The 7552-nt window shown below is 34.9% G+C and overlaps 1 pseudogene; it reads right to left on the minus strand.

Moving 5' to 3' along the window:
• Positions 1–1002: 1002 nt before the first annotated feature.
• On the minus strand, positions 1003–4804 carry LOC112525042 (annotated as a pseudogene).
• Between the last annotated feature and the right edge of the window lie 2748 nt (positions 4805–7552).

A 7552-nucleotide genomic window follows, 5' to 3' on the forward strand; every position in this document is an offset into this window, starting at 1 on the left:
TATTGCAAACAAAAGTTGTTGTCCAGGCTAGACTTGATGCATGTGAAAAAAACAAGCAACCTCTTCTGTTATGTTGTCTCAATAAATAGGCCTATCTGAATAATTGTTGTGTCACATAAAGGTGTAAAAGTAGTTGTTCTTTGTGTTTTGTGTTAAAAAATAATGATAGACGATTCCCATTTAACGATTTTTCTCGAATAAGTTTTAGTATGAAAATGGGTGCTTGACAACGTGTCTTTAACACGTATTCTACTTGAAAACAATTATCGATTCCTGCATATAAACTATTAAAAACCGAAAAAAAAATATTTGATCAAAATTACAATGTTATAAATTCAATAGTATAGTTACAACGTCAATAACAACATAATAGAAAATATATTGAATACGAAGTAATAGTTTTGCATAAATTTCTTAAGTTAAATAACAAAGGTTGACTATAAAATTAGCAAGTATATACTAGTTCTTCTTCTCCAATTCCTTTTTGTTCTTTTGCATTAAAATGTTGTAGTCATCGCACTCTTCAAGTAATGGATTGTGATAATCCCTCTCGTTATTGAAGTAACGGACCACGAAATGTCAAGAAGCAATCACTAGGTCTTTTTCTATTGAAAGCATGATAAGTCATCTCCTTATAGTGATGAATCTCTCTTTCTAGAATGTGACTATACTTGATAACGTTTTCTAAGTGGGGCATTGAGCGTGATTGAACATTTGTTCTTTGGTTAAAACACACTTCTATCGAATATCCACCAACCATTGGTCCATAGCCTCGTATAATTATGTGCAAGAGTGATTTAGTTTGGAGCATCTATAAAAAGATTAACTACAACTGATGTCCAATATGGCAACATTATTCTGTGTGTATACAGTTTGAGATATAAAAAAGCAGTACGTTTTTTATTCCTTAAAATTGGACGATTTTAATCAATTCACTTTACAAGCTCATATCCACCAACTTGTGAAAACATTCTCGGAGAAATACATTTCCATCTATTGATCTCACTTTCCAGGAACAAAGTTGGTTGTGTAAGACCATGCATTGTTGGCAACCGGATCAACTAGATGGTCAATAAGGTTTTCCAATGGGCCCTTTCCGGTGACTATGGCTTGAACAAAGAACCCAGACATTGAAAACATACCCAATCTTCCATTCTTGATCTCCTTCACCTTCAACTCTGCATAAGCCTCAGGATCATCAGTCAGGCTCAATGGGTCAAACTTCCTCCTGGGTACAAGGGATCGACCACCTCTCCGAGGGGTCCTCCGACTCAGTATCCCACACCTCTTAAAAACATAACGCATAAGTCGGTCTAAAAGAAATTTCAATGCACAAAGCTCACAATAAAGATAAATACCTATTCAATCATCTAGACTTAAAACCTCTCTGGGATCTAATACGTGAGAAGTCCCCACCGTCCCACTCTCTCCGCCAATCACCAGGATAGGCCTGTGTTACGACCTGGTCGAGGGGAATGGGCTTAAATATGAATATGATGTATATTTGAATCAATAAGACCACTAACACCCACTAAGTCCATTATAGCCCAATAAGTCTCTTTATGACTTATTAAGGCCCAATAAGTCTCTTTATGACTTATTAAGGCCCAATAACATAAATGCTGACTTATTACCTATTTGTATGCAGTTACTAAACAACACAAGCACACACATTATAATTATCTATACATGCATTCATATATACACATATATATTATCTAGTGGAGGGATAAAATGAAAACCAAGCCATTTGTATAACAACGACTATCCATGCACTTATGTTTTCCAAGAACTTGGCATGGTTCATTCCATTCTTCAACAAAATTTTTCCCTTCTTTACTATTTCTTGCATTTGCCTTCACATCCTTTTGGGTTCCCTTCAAACTTGCTCCAGAGATTGTCACCATCTTCGCATGATTAACCTAAAACTAAACAAAAATCGTTAGAGTAACCGAACACGACCCAACCATGCAATGGATGAAGGATGGCAATTACATTAATTTATGTGCAATTTAACGTAGACAAATATACAAAATGAATAATTTAGAACTAAAATATGTCCTATAAAACAACATGACACTGGTCCAGTCCTATCTCATGTACCAAATACAACCTTAAGTCTAGTTTCTTGCAACTCTGAATGAACGTCTCTTTAGTTTTCTTTTCATTTGTATAGTAAATTATATGTGGAGAAACATTTGTAACTTAGCATCCAGAATTTGCTCATTCTTACACATAATGCAATGCCATGAAGCTGACTTGTTTATGTGTAAGTATGAACAAACCCAGGGTGTAAATTACGTGTTGGCAAGAACTATTCATTTTTTCAATCCACAAACAAGATCTACTATAGAACCCATGAAAGAATATATAATATAATAGCAGGAATTACATGTGGCTGCTTAAAACAAGGAGGAACCAGTATTTTGGTCAATGTTTTTGGCAATAGAAAAGGTAAACAACCGTTTTCCAATCTAAACGGTAAGAATGCTTCCAAACAATTGAAAGGCCATCAACAACATATTACTTTTTGATCGATACATAAAACATCAACTTATTTGAGGGTTAAAAATTGTATTTGATCATAACGGAAGGATTAGTTGATCGTCCAGATGATACAACAACAGTAGTCAAGTTACTACAAGATATTGTCATTGCACTCCTCAAATAAAGGATTGTGATAATCCCTCTCGTTATTGAAGTAACGAATCACAAAATGTTAACAAGCAACATTATTCTGTGTGTATACAGTTTGAGATATAAAAACACAGTAAATTTCAAATTTTGGAGAGAATATTACATACTTGACAGAGGAAAATAGAAAGCTAGAGGTTGGGACAAATGCAACTTGGTTTAAAACTTTATGTAAAATGTGTAAATATACTCTATTTATTCAATGCAGTCGAGGTACGTTTTTCATTTCTTAATGGACGATTTTAATCAATTCAATTTACAAGCTCATATCCACCAACTTTTGAAAACATTCTCTGAGAACTACATTTCCATCTATTGATCTCAATTTCCATGAACAAAGCTGGTTGCAAAAGACCATGCATTGTTGACAACCGGATCAGCTAGATGGTCATCAAGGTTTTCCAATGGACCATTTCCGGTGACTATGGCTTGAACAAAGACCCCGAACATTGAAAACATAGCCAATCTTCCATTCTTGATCTCCTTCACCTTCAACTCTACAAAATCCTCAGGATCATCAGCCAGGCCCAATGGGTCAAAGCTTCCTCCTAGGTACAAGGGATCGACCACCTCTCCGAGGGGTCCTTCAGCAATCCTGTAACCTTCGACAGCACCCATCAAAATCACTTGGGCGGCCAAAATTGCCAATATGTTTGTGCATGTACCAAGTTTGGGTTGCCCACCATCGCTAAAGATTTAGGATCCAGCCTTGAACAATACAGCCTCACCGAACTTAACTCCATTGCGGGTTAGAAACTCAGGGAAGACACATGCGAGTGCTCCAAGCTTTGCCCACCGGCAGTGGATGACCTCCRGCTCACGGTTTTTAGCAAAAGTCTCAGGGTCGGCTGATAGTACAGTTGTGTCCCAACCATAGTCACCAGAGAATTCTCCTGTAAGGTATGTTGGAGCCTCCCCTGAGAAGGGTCCCAAGTACTTGGCCCTATTTGGACCGTGCCATGGGCTACCAGATGATAATCCAATAACATGAACGGGGTTAATAATCTACATACTACTAATTTAAGATGATTTATAATGATGTAATTTCTTGTTTCTAGGTCATGTTTATTTGTTAGCTAGATGAAGTACATTTTGTTCGCCTCAAGGTACACCGCATAATGGGTTTGAATCTCTTGAACATTAATTTAGAAAGATCTATCAACAATGTTTATAACTTTGAAATCTCAATGATAACTTATTTATATATATAACAACCCAAAATCATGATGGTATAGACATAGAAGAATCCAACTTGTGCGATACATTAATTAATAGCCATTTATAAAAGCGACCAACTAAATCCGATTGATAGTAACAATTATCCCCCAAAATTCCAACACGGATTTCTTAATTTCTAGGAATTCAACCCACCTTTCACTGACGACATCGTTAAAGCGAAGTTTCCCATTCAAAGCTTGCCCCCTTCTTAAAATACTAGTGAATAACCACGTTGCAACTGGTATTTAGTGAATACCAGTGTTAACTATAGAACAATGGTGTTTCGCCACTACACCTCTATTTGCTAATATCGTACTAAGACCTAAATACGCTTTACTTCCTTCTTGCTTTCTTGAAGAGTGAAAAACTTAACATAATCGGTCGATTAAAAGGAATATATTTGACACACCCAAGCCACTACAAAGGGAATGTTATTTTGTCAATTTGAGAGAAGATTGTGTTACCGTTTATAAAACTTATGACATTTTTTCTGCTTGGATGTACGGTGATGATTTTTGCTCCTGCTCCATTGTTTCTAGCTAAGGACTAGTTGTGCATTGAGTATCTTACGGGGTTGTTTATTTTTTATCAAGTTGACCTAATAGGACGGACACTTAATTGATTGTGTAGCAATTTACTCTTTGTTTGCATCTAAATTGATACATAGTCGTAACGCTCCCAAATTGGTATTTTTTTAATAGGCTTGAAAATCTCTTTCCTTACTTTCAAACAAATATCCTGAACGCTGGTAGTCTTTAACTTCTCTGTTGTGGTACCTCTCTCCTCGTTTGTAGCGTAGTTATTGGTTCTCTAGTACTCCGTCACGTTACTACTTGTTGCCCAAAGCTCCTTGAAGTTAAAAGATATTATGGACACAACCAACTTTATCCATTTTCTATTGAATCAAATTTATTTTTTCTATTATTTATTAATTTATTTGCAAAGCAAACATTTACGCTCTTGGATTTTTTTTATTCAAGCTTTTACGTTCGTCGGTGAATGGTGTTTTCTGAGGTCGACAAATAATAATCTATTCAAGTTAACACAAACGAAATGATTAGCAAAAAATTGTCTCGAATCCACATAAACCCGTAGGTTTGGTTTATTTCTATGTTAAATTAAACATGTTTCGATGATTTATTTCTATGCTAAACAAACATATGAACATGAAACGATGAAAATAAAAACTAAAATTAAGAAGTCAGTAATGAAAAAAAATCCGAGCAACAATGATTCAATCTCGTTGAATATGGATTGACCTTTTAGCATTTCCCTAATTGGTTATGATCGATTACAAGCTCTAACAGTCTATTTCTTCATAATTTTCGACATCCAAAACAAACTGTTTGATTATTCCTCAATTAGCGAACAACTTTAAATAAGACTTATAGTTTAGTTCACAAAAATCATTAAGGGTTCAAATAAAATTTTCACCTACAGCGACGAAATGTCGTTGCAGGAAGTGTTCAAGTAAAATTTTCACCCAAGCTGATTTATTTGAAAAAGTAAAATAAATTTTATACTATATACATCGACGACAATAAATAATAAATTTTTTAATTTAAACAAGATATATTTAATAAGATTAGAATATCAGGGACTTATAACATCGATATGTCGTTGTTGTTGACTAAAAAAAATAATACAACCCAGAAAACGGTGTTATGGTCCAATTCAAGCTCATCCTCTACCAGGCCCTTAAGTCCTAACCTAGCGTTTCTTAGGGATACGGTGGAATTTTGCGTCGTCCATCACTTTGATTCATCCTTGCGATTGTGCGAATGTAATCAATTGTGGTTGATTGTACGAATCAGACTACGTGCGGATGCAGTTGATTGTAAGAATCATAATCGATGTTCTCCCCTCTATTCTCCATCACAAGAACTTCTCCAAGCTCATTGTCGTCGCTACTTCCCCAAGGTAAATTATATTGTATCTCCAATCCAAACATATTCCTCTGTTTTTGTAGACTATGATTCAAATTTTAAAGCTCAACAATTACAATTTTGCGTAAATGTTGTTTGAGTTTTCTAGTAAAACTGTGAAAATCGATCATCTGAAACGAAATTGAACTCTCTTTCTTTCACGATGCTGAAAACTTGGTATGTATTATATCGTTTTTTTTCTATTGTTGCAGTTTTATTTTTGGGTAGAAGTTTATAGTATTCGGTACTAACAGTTCTGACAGTTCTGGTTGTTTGTTTGTAGGCACTTGAGAACAAAGAAGAACTAAAATTGAAGTTAAAGATGGCACTTCATGAAAAGTTTGGTGTTTTTAACTTTGACCAGCAGGAGGAAGACAAGGTCAGAGCTTAAAGACGATTTAGTAATTCTGAGTGTGATTTTACTTTGAGAAACCCTGGTGGATACATGTGATTTTCTTCTTTCAAAACTATTAGCAACTTCAATCAATTGATTTTATGATTATCTGCTTATCAGATTTTGATTTTTCAAGTCGCAGTAATTACTTTTGAAGCACACATCCAAACGCCCCCTTAAAAGTTTAATTTCTTTAAAAGGCTATATCTAAGTTCAAGTGTGTGCGGTATAAGCTGCTGTTAAAATGACCTTCGATAATCTGATGTGATTGTTTGGATGGGATGCAGTTGTCGATGTTTTAAGTGAATAATGTGCTTATGCTATGATTTTACTTATATCTCTTGTTGGGCTATGTGACTTTTTGGATTTTATTTTACTTCACGAACCATATTTCACTATTCGATATGCTTTAATTCATGCTATTAGTTTTTCCTACACTTTATTACGAGATTAGACTCGGTTCCCCTGGATGGAAGGAAAGGTATCATGAACAGAAGTTGTTGGCCATCACTTGTGAGGAGCTTGACACAATACATTGCGGAAGATGTTGTAAGCTTTTTAAGTTTTGTATTGCCATTTCATGATATTATAAAATTCTTTGTAGGTTCTAAAATATATAGAAGGCCTATGTCGGGTGATGCACTATGAAGGTGTTTGTTCCTGGTAGTGGTAATTTCCCCCCTCTATTATCTAATCTATCCACTATTTTAGGGGTTCACATTGTATTTTCCATTTCTTTTATGATGTTTGCTTTTTTGTTTCTTCTTGGATGTAGCCTGATCTAAATTCCATTGTTGAACTGGTGTGAGCACGTTCATCGGTCATGAGCCTACAAGGGTGAGTGATATCTTCCCCTCATTGGTCTCGAACTTCTTGTTCTAATATGATATAGCATCATATATTAATGGTTATTTGCATCAACCATTCCACTATAGGTTAGGGATGGCATCTACCTTTATCTTTATAACTAAAGTTGTACATATTGTTGCAAAAAAAGAACATTATTTGACCTTTAAAAGTCAAATCTAGAATCTTTCTAGTTATTACCTCCCTACTTTGCAACTAATGAGGTCATAATTGAAATGATGACCAAGACCAATATGTTTTGTTCTCCTTGGATTCTTATCATACTTTCTAGATCACTAGATGCTTTGAACAAATAAATCAAATTCTTGACGACATTTTCAGAGTCTGTAGGCTTTTGAACCTTAAATATTGATTAGGTATCTACTCCTTCCTTGTTTCTTTATTTCTGATATAATCATCTGTTATCTCTTAGACATTCATAGATTTAGGACTCTCATATTCTTGTTTTTTTATG

This window comes from Cynara cardunculus (genome assembly GCF_001531365.2).
Source record: "Cynara cardunculus var. scolymus isolate 2C chromosome LG 13, CcrdV1, whole genome shotgun sequence".
NCBI classification, from domain to species: Eukaryota; Viridiplantae; Streptophyta; class Magnoliopsida; order Asterales; family Asteraceae; genus Cynara; species Cynara cardunculus.